The 15,172-nt window shown below is 38.6% G+C and overlaps 1 protein-coding gene across 2 annotated transcripts in view; it reads right to left on the reverse strand.

Annotated features, from left to right (window-relative positions):
* CDKAL1 (CDK5 regulatory subunit associated protein 1 like 1) overlaps positions 1 to 15,172 on the reverse strand; it is a 790,924-nt gene that overhangs the window by 25,353 nt on the left and 750,399 nt on the right. The window contains exon 15 of one of the 2 annotated variants that reach the window (XR_006597456.1): positions 10,321 to 10,859. The exons of the other annotated variant lie outside the window; for it this stretch is intronic. The gene's annotated coding sequence lies outside the window, so the exon portion shown is untranslated. Of the gene's footprint in view, positions 1 to 10,320; positions 10,860 to 15,172 lie in introns of those variants that run through there. 2 annotated transcript variants of the gene reach the window in all.

Raw genomic sequence — 15,172 nt, forward strand, 5'->3', positions numbered from 1 at the left:
CAATGAAAATGTCAAAGTGGGAATACACCAACTCGCCATTTTAAAAGATCACTCGATGCCAAACAGGATAGAGTGCAGGGAAGAGAAAGTCAGTGCTTCGGCTCCCCACAGACGGAGGGCTCTGACCCTCTCCAACTCTCCAAGAATCCTGAAAACTCATCAGGGTGTCTAAATTTCAACTCAGTTTGACAATGTGACTTTTATAAATTCCCAAGAATTACACGGTGATTAATTGCGAGACTAAAAGATTTCTCCTACTCAATGTCACTAGAAAACCCATCTCCATAAAAAGAAAGCAGTGCTCTGATATCTACAGATACTGCAATTTGTTAAAAATTGGTCAATCACATAAGTAAAAACCTCAGTACTCAATTAGGGTATTCTGTTTTCAATTAAAAATTATATTTCCCAACCTGATAGACCATCTTGATCATCAAATTTGGCCCCGAAAGACCCCCATTTGTTTCCAAACGTCAAATCATCCCTCTTAGGGCAAAGATTTGTTGAAAAAAATCCTGAGACAAGTCTTGGCACTGTTTATTTTAAAAAGTCAGAATAGGTTTGAGCAACAGAAATGTTTGAGCAACATTGTTTTAATAAGCTTACAGGCTCAGAAAGTGCTGAGGTGACAGAGGTCACGGGGATGTAGTTTCTAGCATGTGTGTGTTTTAAAAATCAGACTTATGATTTTACATCATATATTTGTGTGCATTGGAGTGACAAGAGACAAGGCAGAGAATATATGTATATGTATTTCGTACATGAAAGCCATTGTCAAGATTCTAATGGAATCCTCCTAGAATCTCATTATTCTTGAAATGGGCCAAACAAAATGTATTTCTGGTGCATGCAAACCAGCTATATTATAATCAACCATTCTGTTCAGTTTCAGTTCTATAAAACAAAGGAAGTAATAGACTTTCTTTGGTTCAGTTTCTAAATTTCTGCTGCCTAAAAAAATGACACTAATTTGGATACACTAATACACATTTATGCAAGAGCCCATTAAATAGTCATAGAGAAAGGCCAATTACTCTTGCTTCTGACAACACATCTTTTCCTGGCTAGCCCACACTGGCTCGAACCAATTCAGAGGACAAGATAACAGTTACAGTCTGCAGCACTAACTCTCCTCTTCTCCACTAAATATATTCTCCTACCAAGTTGCAAAAGGTCATTTTTAAAAATCTGCAGTGACATTCATGAACTATTGGGGGTAGGTAGGTGATGAATATTCTGTAAGAAAATCTACCGTTGGAATTAAATGTATTTCATCAGCATAAGTACCAATTACCCAATTACACAAATACATTTTGAAACACTGTTGGCTGGCTATTCTGCTTACTGCAGTATAAGGGCTGGTGCCAGAACCAACCTCAGATACGTTCAGCATTTAAAAAGTCAACCAAGAGACAAAGGGAATTAGAGATTTCTCTTTTCCAACTTTACTGAGATATAACTGACAGACAACACTGTGTTAGTTTAAGGTGTACAACGTGTTGATTTGATGTATATTACAAAATGATTACCACTAGGGCATGAGCTGACACCTCCATCACGTCATGTAATTACCAATTCTCTTTTGCGCTGAGACATTTAAGATCTACTCTCTTAGCAACTTTCAGGTGCTACTCTCTTAGCAACTCAGTATTATTAACTATAATCACTATGCTGCATATTAGATCCTCACAATTTATTCATCTTATAACTGGAAGTTTGTAGCTTTTGACCAACATCTCCTCAACCCCAACCACCAACCAAAACCAAAACCAAAACCAAAACCAAAACCAAAACCAAAACCAAAACCAAAACCACCGCCAAGGCAAAAATCCTGGTAACCACCATTCTATTTTGTTTCTAGGAGTTCAGCTTTTTCTAGAGTCCATATATAAGTGAGATCACACAATATTTGCCTTTCTTGGCTGACTTATTTCACTTAGCATAATGTTCTCAAGGTCCATCCATGTTGTTGCAAATGGCAGGACTTCCTTCTTTCTCATGATTGAATAATTTTCGTGTGTGTGTGTGTGTGTGTGTGTGTGTGTGTGCACGTATCACATGATCTTTATCCATTCCTCTGTTGAAATATACTTACGTTCTTCCCCATATCCTGGCCTTTGTGAATAATGCTGCAGTGAACACAGAAGTACAGATATATCTTTGAGATCCTGTTTTCATTTCCTTTGGATATATACTCAGAAGTGGAACTGTTGGATCATATGGTAGTTCTAGTCTTAACTTTTTGAGAAACCTTCATACTGTTTGCCATAGTAGCTGAACTAGTTTACATTCCCACCAAAAGTGCACAAGGGTGTATCTGCTTTGGTAAAATGACTACTTAAATCTGCCTGTTTTTTAATTGGGTTTGTTATTTAGCTATGAGAGAGTTTTAAAATACATATTCCATATAAAATCTGTCAGATTTGCAAATATATGATTTGCAGTAAGATTACATATGATGTATATAACGTGTGTGTGTGTGTGTGTGTGTGTGTGTGTGTGTGTGTGTGTGTGTTGTGGACACAAGTCATCTATCAGATTTGCAAATATTTTCTCGGTCTGTGGCTTGTCTTATTTTCTTTTTTAAATCTTAGAGCATACAACCGGGGAGAGGGAGACAGAGGAAGAGGGAGGAAGAGGGAGGGAGAGGGAGAAGGTGGGGGGAGGGAGGGAGAGAGAGAGACAGAGAGAGAAAGAGAGAGAAAGAGAGAGAAAGAGAGAGGGAGGGAGAGAGAAAATCTTAAGCAGGCTCCACACTTAGCATGGAGCCTAGTATGGGGCTCGATCCTACTGGGATCATGACCTCAGCCGAAATGAAGAGTCAGATGCTTAACCAACAGAGCCACCCAGGCACCTCATTGTCTTTTTATTCTCTTAATGGTATCTTTTAAAGGGTAAAGATTTTTAATTTTGGTGAAGTCCAATTTATCCATTTTTTTTGGAAAAAAAATGGAAGGTGACTTTTTTATGGAAGGTAACTTTGGTATTTATCTAAGAAACCACTGGCTAAACCAAAGTCAAAAATACCTTTTCCTATTTTTTTCTGTACTTTTTCCTATTTTTTCTGGAAGTTTTAGAGCTTTAAATCTTATATTTAAGTCTATGATCTATTTTAAGTTCATATTTGTGTGTGGTATAAAGTTTAGGTGGAGGTTTCTTCTTTCCTACAGAAAAAAAATTGCTGGGGCACTTGGGCGGCTGTCAGTTGAGCATCTAACTTGATTTCAGCTCAGGTCATGATCTCATAGCTCACGGGATCGAGCCCTATGTCGGGCTCCACGTTGATAGCATGGAGCCCGCTTGGGGTTCTCTCTCTCTCCCTCTCTCTGTCCCTCCCCCATTCATGTATGTGTGTGCTCTCTCTCAAAATAAATAAATACAAACTTAAAAAAAAGACAAAAATTGCCAATTCCTCCTGCAACATTTGTTGAAAAGTCTGTCCTTTCTCCCACTGACCTGCCTTTGTACTCTTATCAAAATCAATAGATAAACTTAAGAGATTCTTTCTGGAGGGGCTCCTGGGTGGCTCAGTCGGTTAAGCATCCAACTTCAGCTCAGGTCATGATCTCATGGTTTGTGGGTTCGAGCCCCGTGTCAGGCTCTGTGCTGATAGCTCAGAGCCTGGAGCCTGCTTCAGATTCTGTGTCTCCCTCTCTGCCCCTCTCCCACTTGCACTCTGTCTGTCTCTCTCTTTCTCAGAAATAAACAGACATTAAAAAAAAAGAGATTATTTCCAGATACTAAATTTTGTTCCGTTGATCTATATGCTCTTCCCATGCCAAGAGTACAGTCTTAGTTGCTATACCTCTATGGTGAGTTTCAAAATTGAGTAGTGTGCATCATCTAATTTTGTTCCTTTTCAAAATTGTTTTGGCTGTTCTAGACCCTTTGCATATTCACCTACATTTAGCCAATCCCTACCAAAAAACTCAAACACAAAAACAAAAACAAACCTGTTGAGATTTTGATATGGAGATTGTTGAATCTACAGATGAGGGTGGGCAGGGGGAGCAGACTCTCATCTTAACAATATTGATTGTTCCAATCCACGTTCATGGAATGTCTCTCCCTTTACTTAGGTCTTCCTATACTTCTCTCAGCAATTTTTTTTTCAAGTTTTCAGCATAAAAGATTTGCTCTTTTATATTTTTCCTAAATATTTTCTTCTTTTGTAAGCTACTATAAATGAAATAGTTTCCCAATTTCATTTTTGGATTGTTTGTTGCTAATACATAAAAAAAAAAAAAACAACTGATTTGTGTATAATGATCTTTTATCCTGGAAATTTGTTAAACACGCTTACTAATTTTGGTAGCGTTTTTGTAATTTCCTTAGTAGTTTCTATAGAGAATCATACTCTCTATAAACAAAGCCTTATTTCTTCCTTTTCATTCTACATACCTTTAATTTCTTTTTCTTGCTTTATTTCATTAGCTAGAACCTCTATATGATGTTAAACGGAGTGATGAAAGAATTCAGTTTATTATGAAGTATTTTGTCAACTGTAGATTTTTCATATATGTCCTTTGCCAAGTTGATGAAGTTCCCTTTTATTCCTTGAGTTTTTATAATAAGTAGGTGATGAATTTTGATAAATGCTTTTTCTGCATTTAATGAGATTATCATTAACTAATCATATGAGGTTTTTTTGTGCTTTATTATATTAATATGATATGCTACATTGCTTGATTTTGGATGCTTAACCAACCTTGCATTTTGGGGATGAATCTCACTTGCTCATACTATATCATCTTTGTTGTTGTTGTTGTTTGTTTGCTTGTTGACATTACTACACTCACTTTGCTAATTTTTTAAAAAGATTTTTGTATCTATGTTAGTGATGAATACTGACGTGTGGTTTTCTTTTCTTGTGATGTCTTTGTTTGGCTTTGATATCAGAGTAACACTGGCTTCAAAGAATGAGTTTGGAAGTGTTCCTTTCTATTCTATATTGTGAAAGAATTCGTCTAGAATTGGTATCATTTCATCTTTAAATAGTTAATGGAATTCACCAGTAAGCCATTTGACACTGGGATTTTATTTGTGGGAAGATTTTTGTTACTATTTCAGTCTCTTTACTTGTTATATATCTATTCAGATTTTCTACTTTTTTCTTAAGTTAATTTTGATAATTAATGCCTGTCTGAAAATTTGTCTATATTATCTAAGTTGTCTAATTTAGGGGCATGAAATTATTATATTCCATTTGTAATTTTTATTTCTGTAGGGTCAGTAATGTCCTTTATTTCATTTCTGATTTTGATGATGTGAGCCTTCCCTCTTTTTCTCTTGGTCAGTCTGGCTAAAGGTTTATCAATTTTCTTCATCTCTTCAAAGAACCAACTTTGACTTTATTGATTTTTCTTTACTGTGTTTTTGCTTTCTATTTCATTGATTTCTACCCTATTTCCTTCATTTTCTTTTCTTTGGTTTTAATTTGGTCTTCTTTTGCTGGTTTACACTGGAAGCTTAGTTTATTGATTTGAGAACCTTTCTCTAACACAGTTATTTAAACGTACAAATTTCTTTAAAGTACTACTCCAGCTGCATCCATAATTTTTGGTATGCTGTGTTCTCATTTTCACTCAGGTCAAATATTTCCTAGTTGCCACTTTGATATCTTCTTAGATCCATGTATTATTTATAATTGTGTTAATTCCCAATAAGTTGCAGTATTCCTCAAATTCTTTCTGCTATAGATTTCTACTTTAAGTCTCTTATGGTTAAATGGTTATGGTTTTTAAAATTATTAAACTTGCCTTCTGATACAGCATATAGTCTATCCTGGAAAACATTCCTTTTGCATTTGAAAAGAATATGTATTATGCTGTTGTTGGGTGGAGTTCCATAAATGCCATTTTACCCCAATTAAGGTCAAAGTTGATAGTGTTGTTCAAGTCTTCAATGTCTTCGCTGATTCTCCGTTTAGCTATTCTATCAATTATTGAAGTGGGAGTATGAAAATCTCTAATTGTTGAATTTGACATTTCTTCTTTCCTTCCCTCAGTTTTTGGTTCATGGATGTGGGGCCACTGGTGTTAGATATATATACATTTATCAACTGTAGTATCATCTTCATGTATTGATGTTTTTATCATTTTATCATTATATTTTATCATTTACAATTATCTTATCATTCTTTTCCACATACTAGTAATTTTTTACTAAAGTCTATTTTGTCTGATACTAATATATTTACTCCAGCTCTCTTAATGGTTACTATTTGCATGGTATATCTTTTCCTACATTTTTACATTCAACCTATTTGTACCTTTCATTTGTTGCAAACAACATATTGTCGGACCTTGCTTGTTCATCCAATCTGGGAATCTCCGCCTTTTGACTTGGGTGTTTAGTCCACGTACCTTTAAAAAAGTCATTGATTTGACTGGATTTACATTTGCCATTTTGCTATTTGTTTTCCATGTCTCAGGTCCTTTTTTTTATTTTGTTTTTCTTTTTACTTTATTTTGTGTTAGTTAATTTTAAAATTTTTTAAAAATTTCTATTTATTTTTGAGAGAGACACAGAACATGAGTGGGGGAGGGGCAAAGAGAGAGAGGGAGACACAGAATCCAAAACAGGCTCAGGGTTCTGAGCTGTCAGCACAAAGCCCAACGCGGGGCTTGAACTCATGAACCTGAGATCATGACTTGAGCTTAAGTCGGATGCTTAACTGACTGAACCACCCAGGTACCCCTTAAATATCTATTTTCTAGTGTGCCATTTTGATTCCTTTTTTTTTTTTAATTTTAACTCTCTTATTGGGCTATCTTCTTAGTGGCTGCTCTGGGGATCACAGTATGCATCTCAAATTAGAACAGTCTACTCCAAGTTGATTCTGACCAAATTCTAGTAAAATACAGAAATTTGACTTCACTATAGTTCCATTTCCACCTTCCTCCTTTGTTATTATTGCCACGCATATTTCATGTACATATAACATAAACCCAGCAATACAGTGCTACAAGACACACTATGCAATTTTAAATGTCTTTTAAGGAACTTAAGAGAAGAGAAAAATTATCAGTCTTTTATTTTTACCCATATATTTGCTATTTCTAACCCTCAGCTTTATTTTCTTCCCATATGTTCTCTACCTCAACGAAGTGGCCCAGCCATAGGAAATATCGTAGGTTATCATAGGTGATAACCACAGAAAACATCCCGAAACTAAAGACTGTCCAGAAATCAAATTTCTGAGATAAATCACGAAGGGAAGAAACTTTTCCAAAAATGACTTAAGTACCATCGTCTCATGCAGCCTCTTAGAAGCAATCTTCCAGTGTGAAACAAAAGAGGATTTCAGCCTATGGCCTCACGTTTTTCTGTTCGGAAGGTAACTTACTACAAGTCATGAACCTCATCCTTGAGTCATTGCTGACTTCTTCTTTCCCACAGATATTTCTTGTAGTCTCATGTGTTGTACAGTTCTAAAATCCAGGTGTTCCCCTTTATGTCTCAATGAGCTGGTTCATTTCCTTGGTGTGATTCCTTGGAATGATCTTCCTCGGTATTTTTGAATGAGGAGGTTAGCAGGAGGATATCTTTCCGACCTGCAGCAACTAAACCCAGACTTAAATTTATATTGAACACCGCACTAAGGAGAAAAATCCTTCTACGTGCAAACTGTTTCAACCGTAGGATAATTAGAACTCTTAGATGTCTAAGTTTGCATTCACCAAACAAGAGTAAAATAATTATTCTTGGACCTGTTAGAACTTGACCATATATTTCATTAAGATATAATTATGGTTTCAGAACATCGCTAAGGAAATATTCCAACATGCCATATCCGTTTCATTGTATGTATAAACCTATGTATGCAATTGCTTCATAAACATAAATACGTGTTTGCTTTTTATTTATTTTTTGTTGCTCTTGCTGTCATGCTGGTGGTTTGGGTTCCTTAAAATACTGCCGATATAGCTTCTCACCATTTCCAAGTAGGAATAGAATGTTTGTAGGTAGGAGGTCACTGACAGTGGGGTCTGCTTAGTACAGTTGAAAGGAAAACAAATGAAAAAAGGAAAAAAAAGAGAGAGAGAGAGAAAGAAAATATAAGCTAAGAAATGCTGGTGAGAACTGGAAAGAAGTTATCGGTGTCTGAGTCCTTTGCTTGATCTAATTATTGCCTAGGAGAGCAAAACCTTGGAGCCCCGAAGAGAAGGAAGAATAGAGAATGAGGTTCAGAGGAAAGTCTAAAGAAATTGTATGTTAGTCACCAACGTGCTTTAATTAAAAAAGGTAAAAAGGACATTCCTCTCCCTCTAAACAAAAGGCCCATTGAAATGGAAACTAATGACATCTTCAGGAAAACAGAAAGGGTTTGATGCGGAAAATAACTAACATCCTACACAGTAATATTTTGTGATTGGCAAACAGAAAGCAATAGTTCAAAATTTATCAAGCTTATCAGTTCCACCTAATTAAGGATAGAGCCAGAGGGTATCGTAAACAAAACCCTAATAACTCACTTTTCAGCTCTGGCCCCAGTGAAATCTAATATCCTTCTTGAAATGTGCTCAGTGGTCTCTGCTCATCTTGACCTTTGTCAAAAAGGCGACCACATGGAAACACTGCGCTCTGTGGAGGCTAAGGACAAAATTATTTGGAGATTACATTCTGGTCGTTTATGACCAGACCCTTGTCTCCAGCCAGAACACTGCCAGAGGATGCATGAAATTTGTATGTGGTTCCTTGAGAACCTGGAGGATAATGTAAGAATTTCTATTTCCATTATTGCCGCCATCTCCACTCCATTTGCTTCAAAATGAAGCCCAGCATTTCCCCAGAAACCACCCCTCTCAACTTAGATGCTGCACAGTGAAAGTTGTATGTTCATCAGGGTGCTTGGATGAGGGTCACGAAAGGTTCTCTGAAGCTTAAAATTAGAAACAGTTTAGATATTCGGTGAATGCAAATCCAAAGACACGCAGGCTCCTTACTTTTCATCTTCCACCCGTGTCCCAAATTCTCTTTTCTTCCGAAGTCACTTCGTATCCCCTTTCAGTCTTCTTTCGGCCAGAGAGAAGAGTGTTATGACTAGATGTTTGTGTCGACCCAGATTCGTATGTTGAAGTCCTAACCCCCAAAATGTGATGGCATTTGGAGATGGAGCCTTTGAGAGGTGATTCAGTTTGGTGGGATTATAAGAGTGGTGCCCTCATGATGGGAATAGTATTCTTAGAAGACAAGGAAGAGGCCACAGCCCCTTATTTCTCCATCATGTGAGAACACAGTGAGAAGGTGACCATTTGTAAGCCAGGAAGAGAATTCTCAGCACAACCCAACATGCTGGCACCCTGATCTCACTCTTGCAGACTCTAGAACTATGAGAAATAAATATCTGTTGTTTAAGCCACCCCATCTATGTATTTTGTTGTGGCAACCCACACAGACTGAGAAAGGGAGATGTCCTTGAGAAGAGACGGTTGTCCTGAGACCACATCTCTGTGTCACACTGAGATATGGGTGGCCATAGGAGCCAGCAGCCAAGGGGAACAGGGCAACGTGAGTCAGGCAGGTAAGACATTTCTGGCAAGAGTGCTTGTGACTGGAGGGCCAGGTAGATAAATGAGTCAGACGCAGGAACCCCACTTCTCAAAGGCATCAAATGCAAGAGGGAGTAGGCAAATGCTGGATATACCGGGTGATAAGTCACTGGGTACTCTTTGGCCAAGAGTTCAGAGAAGCAAAGAGAGAACTAGAAAAGGCCTGAAGTGGATGCATCCTGGATCTGCCTCCCTACAGGGTGGTCAGGGTTCTATGCTCCATAGCTTTGATCTTCTGCAATGTCCTCCCATCATAAGTAGCCTAATAAGTGATCCCTGGGAGTGGGACTGGCCCCACGTGAGGTGGTCATAACCTGGAATGATAAAGTCTAAGAACTCAGAGCTAAGAGAAATAAGAGATCAGTGAGCCATCCTGAATTATGCAGAGGCCAAGGAGTCCCCAAAAGACTAGATGATATTTTCTCTCCAAGGTTATAACTTGAGGAGTTACAAAACTAGTTAAGTTACAAAACTTAATGCCCACTTCAGAGCTTTGCCCATTACCCCACGATATCTTGTGTTACACAGTGTTTGAGACTATCACACAGCCTTTTGGCTTAGATCTCAGCATACTGTCCAGGCACAATCTTGTCTCAAAGAAATAATTCCTTAATGGAGAAGTACTCTGGGGCCAATAATGGAAGACCCAGAATGCAAACTTATGGAACTGGATTTTTCTAGAACTCGTGTCTTCATATGAAAATGTTAAAGGCTCCTGAAAATTATAAGTAAGGAGTGCATGTGTGTGCATGCACGCACTCACACATTTTCCTGGAAAGAGCTTTTATTTAAAAAAAAAAATTATCAAGTAGGTTAAGAACCAATGTTGTAGATAAAAGGGAGGTTAGCTGGAGAATGCCATGGCCCAGAATCTTTCCTCCTGGGTTGTAAAGAAGTTGAAATTCCGTTTATAAAGTATTACTTTTAACAACCATCGTTACTTTCAAAGAACGTTAAGGGTTTTTTTTTTTTTTTTCTGTCTCTTATACCCTCTCAAAGAAATATGTTACTGTCAGAAACCCCTTGTGAGCAAATACTTCCAGGAATGTAACTCCCATTCTTTCCAATTAGAGCCATGTTGTCAAGATGAGGAAACCCATTCACGGGTCTGGGAGTGCCAAGGAACTCGTTCTGTGCAGGCAGAGGAGAAAGGAGAATCACCCCGTCTACCCCAGCCTTCACCTAGCGTTCTGGGAAACCATACTTCAGGGTCCGGTTTGCTGCTGTGCCATTCTGCCCTTCCACCATGCGTGACAGGAGAGTTGCCCATTCCCAGTCCATCTGCGGGGATCGCCCTCAGCAGCACTGAAAAGTAGGCAGAGTTTGCCTTCATTAGTCTCTGCAAACTTTCTGGCTTTGGGCTTCTAAAAATTGAATCTGACAGTTAAGCACTTTGTGGTTTTCAAATCATATTGCCTGTCTCGCCATAAAATCCTCCTTTTAACCAAGCCCCTTCTTCCTGCTTCATTGACATCTTCAGTGCCTCCTCTATCTTCCTAAGATACAGATCCGCAACTGGGTCTGGGACATTTGCGCCTTTGGAAATTTCTATCAGTGTGCTACTTCTCCCAAAGCTTGCTAAGGTATAGAATTTACATCTAGATGTAGAATAAAAGGCTTTCTCGGGGACTAATATTGTGAATAAACTATGTGGAGAGCTAGGGACATTTTCTGAGTGCCTACAAATCATGCCAGAGGGTCCTGCCTGTAGGAAAAAGCTGTCTTGCCCATATGCACCTGTAAGCTGGGGTACTGGGAATTTTCCTTTAACACAAAATGTTCACAAGGAAAGGGAAGAATCCTGGCTCCAAAATAGTTACACAGAAATCACCACAAAATCTCCTCAAATACGTATTTAAAAAACTTTTTTTTAAATCTGTATTTTTGAGAGAGGGAGAGATGGTGTGAGCAGGGGACAGGCATAGAGAGAGGGAGACACAGAATCTGAAGCAGGCTCCAGGCTCCGAGCTGTCAGCACAGAGCCCAACACGGGGCTCGAACCCATGAACCGTGAGATCATGACCTGAGCCAAAGTCAGATGCTTAACAAACTGAGCTGTCCAGGTGCCCCTCAAATATGTATTTTAAATCTGTTGACAATTTCTCTCTAAGTACTTGTGTGCATATATGATGAATCAATCTATTTAGCACTAAAAAAAAAAGGCTGAAGAAGAAATTCTCAGTTCTACATGCAAATGTTTATTTTTTTAAAAAAATGCAGATGTTGCTTGGCTCACAGATCCGCCAGGCATGTAGAAGATCACTTGACACTAGGACTCCCACAAGGAACTCTGAGGGGCCAGGGATCGTGGGCTCATTTTTCATACAAGCCAGAGAATTGTTTTAAATCCCTTCCACACAATTTTATTTGCAGAAGTCCTGCTAATGCAAACCATACTGTCTTGAGTTCGGTAAATAGCAAACACAAAATGACTCAGCCTTTTTAAAGATATTATTCCTTCGCTAACTTTGAGAGAGGAACCAGAACACCATTTTGAACGCTGGAGAAGCCCAAAGCCAGCTTCCAGATCTTTCCCCGCGGCCACTGGGGAACGCAAGCCTTCACCTTGATTGCCTTGGAAAAGGGGCAGCATTCTACCATTTTTAAATCTGATGTGGTCATTTCCAGTCTGCTCTGTCCTGGCTAGAAGCACATCGCCAAGTTCTCTGTTTTTCTAAAGGCTGAACAAGTATGGCTTACAAAAATTCATTCTGACAGGGAGTTTGAGGACTTCAAACCACATGGTATGCCTTGCTGTAGAATTCTAACATTGTAATCAAAACGGTCTGTTTTCGTGAAATCTAATTTTGACCAACTAGTTACAGGCAATGGGCATTATCAGACGGGAAATTCCATAATCCAAACAGACCAGTTATCCGTCTTCTGCATTTCAGAAGAATCCTTGATGGGAGTTGAGTTTTTCCAGTTTTCTTCTATATCCATCGATCTGCTGTGTGACGTGCAACATCCCTCTCCCAGCTTCAAGTTCCATTATCTGGACAAGAGACTCAAAAATGCCTGCCCCTCCCACCAAGGAAGTAGGAAGAACATTCTAACATGATCCTGGGTGATTTGTGGTCCCCTTCTCATGAAAGTAATCCCTAGAACCATCCCAAAACACCAAAGATGAGGGAATTCTGGTTCTGAAACCAGAAGATATCTATAACTCACACAATAACAGATAAAGACAGAAAGAAAACAGAGGAGTGGTCAATATCACAGAGGAGGGAAAATTCAAACTTAAATGTTGGCAGGGATGGCCATGGTGAGAAATAAGCCATTCATTATCTCAGAAATCTGGCAAAGGTACTAGAGATAATCACTTTTCAGCATGAAGGAGGTACATATGCAATAGGAGATAAACACAGGGAAACTGTTTGGAGTTTTGCATGGGAAACAAGTTGCCCCTGGTCTCCTTCTCAACATTTATTGAGGGAAACATCCAAAATAGAGAAAACTATAAATAAATACCCCTCCCCCCAAAAAACTCAGAGGAAATTAAAGTAATGCAGAAAGAAGAAAACTTCACGATACTACATGCATGAAATAATAAGATACCATTTAATCATAATCATAATAATCAGCATTTAAGAGCTCCCAGAAGTTAAAAACATGAAAGCCAAACTTGCAAATTCAATACAGACTTTCACAAAATGATAAAGATGGACAAGAGGACATAAAAGGTAAGAAAATTAAGGGTTAGATGAGAATGTCCAACATCCAAATGATAAAAGTCCCATTCAAGCTGAAAATGTGCATGAGTGAATATTTTTTAAATGACCTACATCAAGATGCATTATCATATTTCAGAACTCTAGAAACAAAGAACAGGTCCTAAGTATTTCTAAAAAGGGAATCTACATTATACCCAAAAGAGCAGGAGTCAGAGCAGCACTGGGCATTGTGTTAGTCTGCTCAGGCTGCCATAACAAAATAGCACTGACTGGGTAGTTTAAACAAAAGAGATTTATCCTGCCATAGTTCTGGAGGCTGAAAATCCAATATGGCGGTGGTAGCATGGTCAGGTTCCGGCGACAGCTCTCTTCCTGGTTTGTCAATGGCCACCTTCTTGTTGTTGCCCTCACGTTCTTCTGCGCATGTAGAGAGAGAAGGAGGTCTCTCTCTTCCTCTTTTTATTAGGAACCCACCCTTGTGACCTTCTTTAATCTTAATTACCTCCTAAAAGCCATATCTCCAAATATAGCCACATTAGGGGTTAGGGCTTCCACATATGAATTCAGTACACAGCAGGCATCTAAAATTAATATTAGAAGCTAGAAGATAGTGAACAATTGCCAGGGATGGGACAGGGAGGGGAATCACTAGGCAGGTAATTCCTCAAAAACAGCAACAGTGTTCAAAGGAGACTCTGCAGGTACAAAATATGACAGATGTCCACCAACAATTTACATGACATATTAAAGTTTCACACATGGGTTGAATTTTTTAAAAGTGGGAAAGAGAATGGAGAGGAAAGGAAGCATAAGGGCTAAAATACTATGGATCCCAAAAGGAACTCAGTAATATCTAAAATTGATTGATCAAATACAGTCAAACATTGGATTGCAAGTAACTTGTTCTGTGAATGTTCTGCAAGACGAGCAAACATTTCTAATAAATTTTAACTTGATAAATGGGCCGTATCTTGCAATACAAGTAGTAAATGACGCTGAATGTCACATGATCACAACTGAGGCAATGGTTCTCTCTCACTCGCTGCGAGATCGTGGGTGATCGAATCCCATGCTCGGATGCTGGGTCTCAGGCCGCGGTGTTTGGCAGAAATCAGTGATTTTTCAGAATGTTGGAAGGCGCTCACAATAGGCACTAGTGTATTTTTTGTTACTTCCAAGCACCTGTGGACAGTCCTTTGCTTTTCCAGAAAGAGTGAGCTTAGGAACACTTTGCTTTATTCTAGGTCACGCTGCCTACAGACAAAGACCCTTTCCTCTGCTGCCTTATTGCCAGTTACACTAAACACAGCATAGGACAAGAGTTTATTAATACTGTACTGGAGTCAACATCCATTAGTGACAGTGAAAGTCGTCCTACACAATAACCCTCCTCTCTCTTATCTTCCTGACACTAGCCACGAAGGTTTTCAAAGGTAAATACAGGTTAATTTATTTTTCTTTGTATTTTATTTATGATTTTGTGTTATATTACAGTACAGGTATCGTTTTTTATATGAATATTTTAGGGTTGTGGAATGAATCATCTTAGTATTTATTCCTTATGGGGAAATTTGCTTTGATATACAAGTGCTTTGGATGACAAACATGTTTCTGGAACAAATAATGATCACAAACCAAAGTTTCATTGTTTAGCTTTACAGATTGTGACACAGATACTCTATGGTGACCTCAATGTGTGATGCCCTCGGATACCTCCTCCTCTTAAGAGAGGCTAGAAACTGACTTGATAAACAAAAGGGAGATTGTCCTTGGTGGGCCTGAATTAATCAGGTGAAAGTCTGTGAAGAGAGAGGCCGAAAGAAGTGAGAGGCCCAAGTGGCAGCAAACATTGGGTGGCCTTGAGGAGCTGAGGGGAGGCCATGGTGGACAGCCAGCAAGAAAATGAGGACCTCAATCCTACAACTTCGGCCAACAGGCCTGTGA

Source organism: Felis catus, chromosome B2 (assembly GCF_018350175.1).
Source record: "Felis catus isolate Fca126 chromosome B2, F.catus_Fca126_mat1.0, whole genome shotgun sequence".
Taxonomy (NCBI): domain Eukaryota; kingdom Metazoa; phylum Chordata; class Mammalia; order Carnivora; family Felidae; genus Felis; species Felis catus.